General features: G+C 43.0%; 1 non-coding gene across 1 annotated transcript; it reads right to left on the bottom strand.

Moving 5' to 3' along the window:
• Positions 1-4,632: 4,632 nt before the first annotated feature.
• On the bottom strand, positions 4,633-4,739 carry LOC124803840. Its single transcript, XR_007017312.1, has one exon. It is a non-coding gene; the product is annotated as a U6 spliceosomal RNA (small nuclear RNA).
• Between the last annotated feature and the right edge of the window lie 5,632 nt (positions 4,740-10,371).

The following is a 10,371-nucleotide window of genomic DNA, read 5'->3' as shown; positions in this document are numbered from 1 at the left end:
TCCGAAAAGCGTTTGACGCGATGCTCCACTGAAGACTGTTAACGAATGTTCGAGCATACGGAGTAGGTTCACAGATATGTAAGTGGCTCGTATACGTCTTAAGTAATAGAATCCAGTACGGAGTCCTCGACGCGGGTGTTCATCAGAGACAAGGGTCAGGAGTGCCCCAGGGAATTATGATTAGGACCACTGTTATTGTCTGATCTGACGGACAGGGTAAGCAGCAGTATGCGGCCATTTGCTGACGATGCTGAGGTGTATGGGAAGGTGACGTCGTTGAGTGACTGCAGGATGATACGAAATAATTTAGATAAAATTTCTAGTTTGTGTTTTGAACGGCAGCTAGCTCTAAATGTACAAAAATGTAGGTTAATTCAGATGACACAGTGGCGTTGATGAAATATCTAGCCCTAAAGTGGCAAAGCGATATGAAATGGAACGAGCGTGTAAGGATTGTAAAATGGAAGGCGAATGGCCAACATCGGTTTATTGGGAGATTTGTAGTAAAGTGTGGTTCATCTGTAAAGGGCACCGCATATAGGTGCGATACATTCTAGACTACTGCCAGAGTGTTTGGAATCCGCGCCACATCGGGCTAAAAGAAGACATCGAAACAATTCAGAGGTGGGCTGCTGGATTTGTTACCAGTAGGTTCGAACAACATGCAAGCACTCGTATTCCGAAAATGCTTCGGGAACTCAAATGGGAATCTTTGAAGGGAAGGCGACATTCTTTTCTAAGGACACTATTGAGAAAATTTAGAGAATCAATATTTGAAACTGACTACAGAACTATTTTACTGCCGCCAACGTACATTTTGCATAACGACCACAAAGATAAGAGAAATTACGGCTCGTACAGTGGCATAGGAACAGTCAGTTTTCCCTCGCTCTGTTTGCGAGTAAAACAGGAAAGGTAATGACTAGAAGTGGTACAGTGTACTCTCTGCCATGCACTGTAAGGTAGCTTGCGGAGTATCTGTGTAAATGTAGAAGAACCTAGTTTACGAGACTTCGATCGATATTGACATAGATCTTGTTACTATTATTGCCGCAGCTGCAGGTTACGTCGTGGGAGCAAGGGGGGGAGGGGGGGGGGGAGGGTTGCAGTCATGATGTGTACCCAGTACCCAGTTTGACTCTGAGTCGAATTTTGTGTCGTGAGATCCTTGAGTGTGCCATTCATGTGGTGGTGCGTTGCTGCACACGCTGCTGTGAAAATGAAGTTTGACCTTTTCGACAATACATGTAATGGCACAGCTCTACACTCATTATGTAGCGTACAAACAGCACTACGATATTACTGTATGTGTTTCGCTTTAGGATTGTTGCATTACTTTTGTGTTTGGCGTTGTACAGTTTGGTGATAGCATATTATAGACATTTTCACCGTGGTGAAGTTTTTTTCACAGAAGCAGATGTACGTGGGATAACAGAACGAATAAATTATAAAGACATTATTACTCTATTACTCTATCCCGAGGGCATGCAGCTTTACTGTATGATTAAATGATGATGGCGTTCTCTTGGATAAAATATTCCGGAGGTAAAATAGTCCTCCATTCGGATCTCCGGGCAGGGACTACTCAAGGGGACGTCGTTACCAGGAGAAAGAAAACTGGCGTTCTACTGATCGGAGCTTGGAATGTCAGATCCCTTAATCGGGCAGGTAGGTTAGAAAATTTAAAATGGGAAATGGATAGGTTAAAGTTAGATATAGTGGGAATTATTTAATTTCGGTGGCAGGAGGTCAGGTGCATATAGGGTTATAAATACAAAATCAAATAGGGGTAGTCCTGGAGTAGGTTTAATAATGAATAAAAAAATAGGAGTACGGGTAAGCTACTAGAAACAGCATAGTGAACGCATTATTGTGGCCAAGATGGACACGAAGCCCACGCCTACTACAGCAATACAAGTTTGTATGCCAAATGGCTCTGCAGATGACGAAGAAATTGATGAAAGTGTGATGAGATAAAAGAAATTATTCAGGTAGTGAAGGGAGACGAAAATTTAATAGTCATGGGTGACTGGAATTCGAGAGTAGGAAACATAGTAGGTGAATACGGATTGGGGCTAAGAAATGAAAGAGGAAGCCACCTGGTAGAATTTTGCACAGAGCATAACTTAATCATAGCTAACACTTGTTTCAAGAATCATGAAAGAAGGTTGTATACATGGAAGAACCCTGGAGATACTAAAAGGTATCAGATAGATTATATAATGGTAAGACAGAGATTTAGGAACCAGGTTTTAAATTGTAAGACATTTCCAGGGGCAGATGTGGACTCTGACCACAATCTATTGGTTATTAACTGTGGATTAAAACTGAAGAAACTGCAAAAAGGTGGGAATTTAAGAAGATGGGACCTGGATAAACTGAAAGAACCAGAGGTTGTAGAGAGTTTCAGGGAGAGCATAAGGGAACAATTGACAGGAATGGGGTAAAGAAATACAGTAGAACATGAATGAATGGGTAGCTTTGAGGGATGAAATAGTGAAGGTAGAAGAGGATCAAATAGGTAAAAAGACGAGGGCTAGTAGAAACCTTTGGGTAACAGAAGAAATATTGAATTTAATTGATGAAAGGAGAAAATATAAAAATGCAGTAAATGAAGCAGGCAAAAAGGAATACAAACGTCTCAAAAATTATATCGACAGGAAGTGCAAAATGGTTAAGCAGGGATGGCTAGACGACAAATATAAGGATGTAGAGGCTTATCTCACTAGGGGTAAGATAGATACTGCCTACAAGAAAATTAAAGAGACCTTTGGAGAAAGGAGAACCACTTGCATGAATATCAAGAGCTTTGATGGAAACCCAGTTCTAAGCAAAGAAGGGAAAGCAGAAAGGTGGAAGGAATATATAGAGGGTCTATACAAGGGCGATGTATTTGACGACAATATTATAAAAATCGAAGAGGATGTAGATGAAGATGAAACAAGAGATATGATACTGCGAGAAGAGTTTGACAGAGCACTGAAAGACCTGAGTCGAAACAAGGCCCCCGGAGTAGACAACATTCCATTAGAACTACTGACAGTCTTGGTGAGCAAGATGTATGAGACAGGGGAAATACCCTCAGACTTCAAGAAGAATATAATAATTCCAATCCCAAAGAAAGCAGGTGTTGACAGATGTGAAAATTACAGAACTATCAGTTTAATAAGTCACAGCTGCAAAATACTAACGCGAATTCTTTACAGACGAATGGAAAAACTGATAGAAGCCGACCTCGGGGAAGATCAGTTTGGATTCCGTAGAAATGTTGGAACACTTGAGGCAATACTGACCCTACGACTTACCTTAGAAGGAAGATTAAGGAAAGGCAAACCTACGTTTCTAGCATTTGTAGACTTAGAGAAAGCTTTTGACAATGTTGGTTGGAATACCCTCTTTCAAATTCTGAAGGTGGCAGGGGTAAAATACAGGGAGCGAAAGGCTATTTACAATTTGTACAGAAACCAGATAGCAGTTATAAGAATCGAGGGGCATGAAAGGGAAGCAGTGGTTGGGAAGGGAGTGAGACAGGGTTGTAGCCTATCCCCGATGTTATTCAATCTGTATATTGAGCAAGCAATAAAGGAAACAAAAGAAAAGTTCGGAGTAGGTATTAATATCCATGGAAAAGAAATAAAAACTTTGAGGTTCGCCGATGACATTGTAATTCTGTCAGAGACAGCAAAGGACTTGGAAGAGCAGTTGAACGGATTGGACAGTGTCTTGAAAGGAGGGTATAAGATGAATATCAACAATAGCAAAACGGGGATAATGGAATGTAGTCGAATTAAGTCGGGAGATGCTGAGGGAATTAGATTAGGAACTGAGACACTTAAAGTAGTAAAGGAGTTTTGCTACTTGGGGAGCAAAATAACTGATGATGGTCGAAGTAGAGAGGAAATAAAATGTAGACTGGCAATGGCAAGGAAAGCGTTTTTGAAGAAGAAAAATTTGTTAACTTCGAGTATAGATTTAAGTGTCAGAAAGTCGTTTCTGAAAGTATTTGTATGGAGTGTAGCCATGTATGGAAGTGAAACGTGGACGATAAATAGTTTAGACAAGAGTAGAATAGAAGCTTTCGAAATGTGGTGTTACAGAAGAATGCTGAAGATTAGATGGGTAGATCACATAACTAATGAGGAGGTATTGAATAGAATTGGAGAGAAGAGAAATTTGTGGCACAATTTGACTAGAAGAAGGGATCGGTTGGTAGAACATGCTCTGAGGCATCAAGGGATTACCGATTTAGTATTGGAGGGAAGCGTCGCGGGTAAAAATCGTAGAGGGAGACCAAGAGATGAATACACCAAGCAGATTAAGAAGGATGTGGGTTGCGGCAGTTATTCGGAGATGAAGAGGCTTGCACAGGATAGAGTAGCATGGATGATGATGTTTAGCTTGTAGGGCGCTCAACTACGCTGTCATCAGTTCCCGTACAAAGTCCCAATTTTTTCACAGTCCAATTTTTACACAGTCCAGTTTAGCCGCTGTCACGAATGATGATGATGAAATGACGAGGACAACACAAACACCCAGTCCCCAGGCAGAGAAAATCCCCAACCCGGACGGGAATCGAAGCCGGGACCCCGTGATCCAGAGGCAGCAACACTAGCTACTTTCTTTTTCTTTTTTTCCTTTTTATCTTTTCTTTTTTTTTTACGTGTCATCCTTGCGCAGGGTCCGTGATAATCTACTCTGTATCGTTCCAATTTTTGTATATGTACCACCGAAGCGAGTACTCCACTAGACCACGAGCTGCGGGCGAGTAGCATGGAGAGCAGCATCAAACCAGTCTCTGGACTGAAGACCACAACAACAACAACTGTTAGTTCCATGACGATGCTAAGTAAATGCTGCGTAAGTTAAAAGAGGTATACGAAAGATAGGGCCTCACAATCAGCTTGACAAAAACCAAATAGGTTAGCGACAATACCAGAAAGAAGGGGAGGCCAAGAAATCATTTCGCAAGTCGTGCTCTGTCTCGAGTGCCATAGGACTCAGCCTGCTTGCGCACTTCCCCCGTCATGTGATACTGCCTCAGTGGGAGGAAGGGGAAACTGCGAAAGCGCAATGTTTCGATGAGAATTCAGTGGCACTACGTACGACTTAGTTTCATATTTTCAACAGCATAGATCACGAACAAAACAAATTTTCGATATTATATAATTATTTCTTTCACCCTGCAGACATAAAACATTTTTTATCTAGTAAACTGTCGACCTACGGACAGACGCAGCCCATTTCACAGACTTTCGCTCACGGCTTGCCTCGTAATCGTGACTTATTTAGTTTTGTAGTCGAAAAACAGTCCTTCACACATATATGATGATCGAAATATTATAGTACTTCTGCAACCTCACTGTGGAGACTTGAAACTCAACCTGACGTCCTGTACAGTTTTAACGTAAAAGCATTTGTTACACTCCAGATCAGTCATTTACATCGGCACATGTACATGGGCACTTTCAACCGAAACGGCAAATGGACTAGAAAACAACTCAAAAACAGATGTAAGATTGGCAGTGTCCGCAAAACGCTTAGAAAACTATCCTTGTAATTCTTTCAAGGCCACAATGAATACTTTCAGACCTTGGATTTCTTTCATACCTGTGAGCTTAGGGAACTGGATTCTGTTTGGCAGGATTTGTCCCTTCTGTAATGTAATTTTCTTTTTAAATGCATCCACATCATGTCAGAAATGTTTCTCACCATGCAATGTCTCATTATAGGCAGTGCACAGTGAAATCCACTTAAAATCCGAGGGGTGCAATCCATTCCGGGTGTTCTAATTCTCGTTCCTGCGCTTCTTTTTCCTTCATAGATTCAACATTAGCGGGTTTTAAATCGAAAACTAGTTTCAAGCCTGTCCCTTGACTTACCCAACATATGTTGCAGTAATACATAGTCTTCATACTCTTTATTCACTTCCGTTGAAAAATGTTGCAACTGACAGTAGAATAATATGCTACTGGTCATTAAAATTGCTACACCACGAAGATGACGTGTTACAGACGCGAAATTTAACCGACAGGAAGAAGATGCTGTGATATGCAAATGATTAGCTTTTCAGAGCATTCACACAAGGTTGGCACCGGTGGAGACACCTACAACGTGCTGACATGCGGAAAGTTTCCAACCGATTTCTCATACACAAACACCAGTTGACTGGCGTTGCCTGGTGAAACGTTGTTGTGATGCCTCGTGTAAGGAGGAGAAATGCCTACCATCACGATTCCGACTTTGATAAAGATCGGATTGTAGCCTATCGCGAATGCGGTTTATCGTATCGCGACATTGCTGCTCGCGTTGATCGAGATCCAATGACTGTTAGCAGAATATGGAATCGGTGGGTTTAGGAGGGTAATACGGAATTCCGTGGTGGGTCCCAACGGCCTCGTATCACTAGCAGTCGAGATGACAGGCACCTTATCCGCATGGCTGTAACGGATCGTGCAGCCACGTCTCAATCCCTGAGTCAACAGATGGGGGGACGTTTGCAAAACAACAACCATCTGCACGAACAGCTCGACGACGTTTGCAGTAGCATGGACTATCAGCTCGGAGACCATGGCTGCGGTTACCTTTGACGCTGCATCACAGACAGGAGCGCCTGCGATGGTGTACTCAACGACGAACCTGGGTGCACGAATGGCAAAATGTCATTATGTCGGATGAATCCAGGTTCTGTTTACAGCATCATGATGGTCGCATCCGTGTTTGGCGACATCGCGGTGAACGCACATTGGAAGCGTGTATTCGTCATCGCCGTACTGGCGTATCACCCGGCGTGATGGTATGGGGTGCCATTGGTTACACGTCTCGGTCACCTCTTGTTCGCACTTACAGCACTCTGAACAGTGGACGTTACATTTCAGATGTGTTACGACCCGTGGCTCTACCCTTCATTCGATCCCTACGAAACCCTACATTTCAGCAGGATAATGCACGACCGCATGTTGCAGGTCCTGCACGGGCCTTTCTGGATACAGAAAATGTTCGACTGCTGCCCTGGCCAGCACATTCTCCAGATCTCTCACCATTGAAAACGTCTGGTCAATGGTGGCCGAGCAACTGGCTCGTCACAATACGCCAGTCACTACTCTTGATGAACTGTGGTATCGTGTTGAAGCTGCATGGGCAGCTGTATCTGTACACTCCATCCAAGCTCTGTTTGATTCAATGCCCAGGCGTATCAAGGCCGCTATTAGGGCCAGAGGTGGTTGTTCTGGGTACTGATTTCTCAGGATCTATGCACCCAATTTGTGTGAAAATGTAATCACATGTCAGTTCTAGTATAATACATTTGCCCAATGAATACCCGTTTATCACCTGCATTTCTTCTTGGTGTAGCAATTTTAATGGTGAGTAGTGTAGCTGCCTCTTTTGCTGCAAAAAGCCACATGAATCTGTGGAAGTCCTTTATACCGCAAACAAATAACGAAGGGTAAATAGCGCTGACACCACAATTCTGCCGACCTGAGAGAATTTTGACGCCCGAGAAATGAATGAATGAGTAGTCGAGCTGTGCTGGGTTCTTTCCGAGAGGTACCGAGCAAAGCTGGGATGTTGCCCGATCGTCGGCCCATACGTGGCCCGCACATCTGGCTCGTTTGCTGTTTGTATGCCGTGGCCGGCCCTGGAGGTTCGAGCCAGTGTGATCAGTGGATGTAAGTCTTTTAAGTATCTGAAGATTATGATGTCATCAAACGGAAAAGTGATGGTGACATAAACAAGAAAATAGGACAGAGCAGGAGGGCCTTATGACAACTGAACTCGGTCGTTTGGAATAACAAAATAACAAAAAGGTCCAAACGGGGTATACACTGTCCAGTTGTTGAAAACAGCGCTATGCACCGAGCAGAAACGTGGCTAATAAACAAGCGTCAGGGAAACAAATTGCTTGCAATAGAGATGGACATTCAGAGATGAAGTCGTGGCATCTCCAAGCTCAACCGAGTCACCATTACAGAACCTTTGGGTGTCGATAAATCAATAATAGACACCAGAGAGGTGAAACGTCTAAAATGGTACGGACATTTAGACAGCGGACCCCAGCGGAAAGAAGAAGCGTGAACGACCTATGAGGGGCTGGAGTCGAGAGGTCCATGATACAGTGGATGTCAGAGGACTACAAGAAGGAGACCGGCTCGATCGGAGGAAGTGGGACACAGGAAGCTAGAAGTGGCGCCAGCCATAGAATACTCGCAAGATGAAGATGATGATGGTGATGAACTGTGAGTTAACGGGATTAACCTCACATACTTTTCATATGAGAAAAACTCATTGGGTTAATGCGCTTTATTTGGGCAGTCACTGAATATCGATAGCTCTAAATACGCACTGTGGTAACGTCACAGCGACTATACACGGTGTTGGGGGAGGAAAGGTCAATATTTTACACAGTGATAGTATAAGTAATTCTGAACAAAAAATGTTATATGAACATAGCTGTCCAAAATGCTTCGTTAGGGAGGTATGGGTATTGAAAGGAACTTTAATTCTGCAAAACTGATGTGCAGAACTGAACGTATACGCAATACAACTGGACTGTAACGTGATTTTCTTGAAAACAATGTTACAGAGAAGTACAGTTACGTTACACATTTTTACATAATGTTTATTTACCTTGCATTTAGTACATAATGCATTACAACATGCATGTTACATGTATTCAGTTGAAAAAGACGTACCACGTCTTTTACAAACGGCTTTAACACTTATCATACAGACGTCGTACAGTTCACAGAATAGGTTCGACTATCCTATCGTGAACGTCAATGCACTTTTGCGCTCTAGCGATAACATGTTGAGTTGTTTGTTCAGTTGCCTGTGGTTGGTTCCTAATCAATTCAGCAGCGACGAAGCAGTTCATTTCGTGTACTTACCTTCACTTTGTGCACCTCTGATTTCATCCAACTCCATAAACAGAAATCTAAAGGTGTAAGGTCAGGTGATCTTGGAGGCCACGTGCACGCTCGGACGAAAAATGTCTACTTGGAAGAGAGCTTGTTGCACGCAAAGTGACAAGCACTTTGGTAAACACCCTGCGATCAGGTAATCGTCAAGCCTGAAAGCGTGTGTGGTATTCTTCTCTTGCACTGGTAGCACTACCGTCGCAGAAGCCATAAACATAGGCCTGCACCAATCTACATATTCCTCATTACTGTAGACGTCTGGCGTTGTTAGCAGCGCTAGTACGAACACAGTTAACACCATGCACTACACAGCTAACCGATCCGTCGCCGGTACACTACACAATGCGGCTTACACGGCACAAGTGCGCAAACAACGGGTGATTATACTCGTACTACGTAGTACGTGCGTCACATGACCATAATATGTGGTAGGTTGCATAGCGTAAACATAGCATGAACTCGTGCATTGTCTGCAAGAAAATCACGTTACGGTCTCGTTGTATTACGTATACGTTCACGTTGTGCACATTAATTTTACAGAACTGAAGATCCTTTCAATACCCACACCTCCCTAACGAAGTATTTGCGGGCCTATGTTCGTATAACATTTTTTGTTCAAAATTACTTATACTATCACTGCTTAAAATATTGACCTTTCCTCCCCAAACACCCCGTATTATTCGCGTTTCTGGTGAAAGTCGACTGGTTGTATCACGCACTCTCCTTGACCCGAAAACTTCACGATACCCGATTAGTGCAAACACCAATATGCAGAAGATGTGGTCTGCATGATTTTAATTACTCATTTTACACAATGAGGACTGTGCGTATGGAAGTGACAGGAACAGAATACTCAGTCACTTGCATTAAGATCGCTGTTTTCGTTGGGTTTTTTTCGTGAAACTGAACACTGGGCGTGCACTATTTTGACTACAGTTTTGTCTCGGTGGACATGATGAAGTTAGTTAGTTACATGTTTCAGAGATCATTTGAACGATCCATTTATCGAAATGATCTGGAACGAGTCAGTTTACAGAACATATACAGGGTGTTACAAAAAGGTACGGCAAAACTTTCAGGAAACATTCCTCACACACAAATAAAGAAAAGATGTTATGTGGACATGTGTCCGGAAACGCTTAATTTCCATGTTAGAGCTCATTTTAGTTTCGTCAGTATGTTCTTCCACCTACGCTCAATGGAGCACGTTATCATGATTTCATACGGGATACTCTACCTGTGCTGCTAGAACATGTGCCTTTACAAGTACGACACAACATGTGGTTCATGCACGATGGAGCTCCTGCACATTTCAGTCGAAGTGTTCGTACGCTTCTCAACAACAGATTCGGTGACCGATGGATTGGTAGAGGCGGACCAATTCCATGGTCTCCACGCTCTCCTGACCTCAACCCTCTTGACTTGCATTTATGGGGGCATTTGAAAGCTCTTGTCT

This window comes from Schistocerca piceifrons, chromosome 6, assembly GCF_021461385.2.
Source record: "Schistocerca piceifrons isolate TAMUIC-IGC-003096 chromosome 6, iqSchPice1.1, whole genome shotgun sequence".
In the NCBI taxonomy this organism is placed as follows: Eukaryota; Metazoa; Arthropoda; class Insecta; order Orthoptera; family Acrididae; genus Schistocerca; species Schistocerca piceifrons.
Note: the sequence above shows the minus strand (reverse complement) of the source record. Positions and strands in the feature narration are given on the sequence as shown.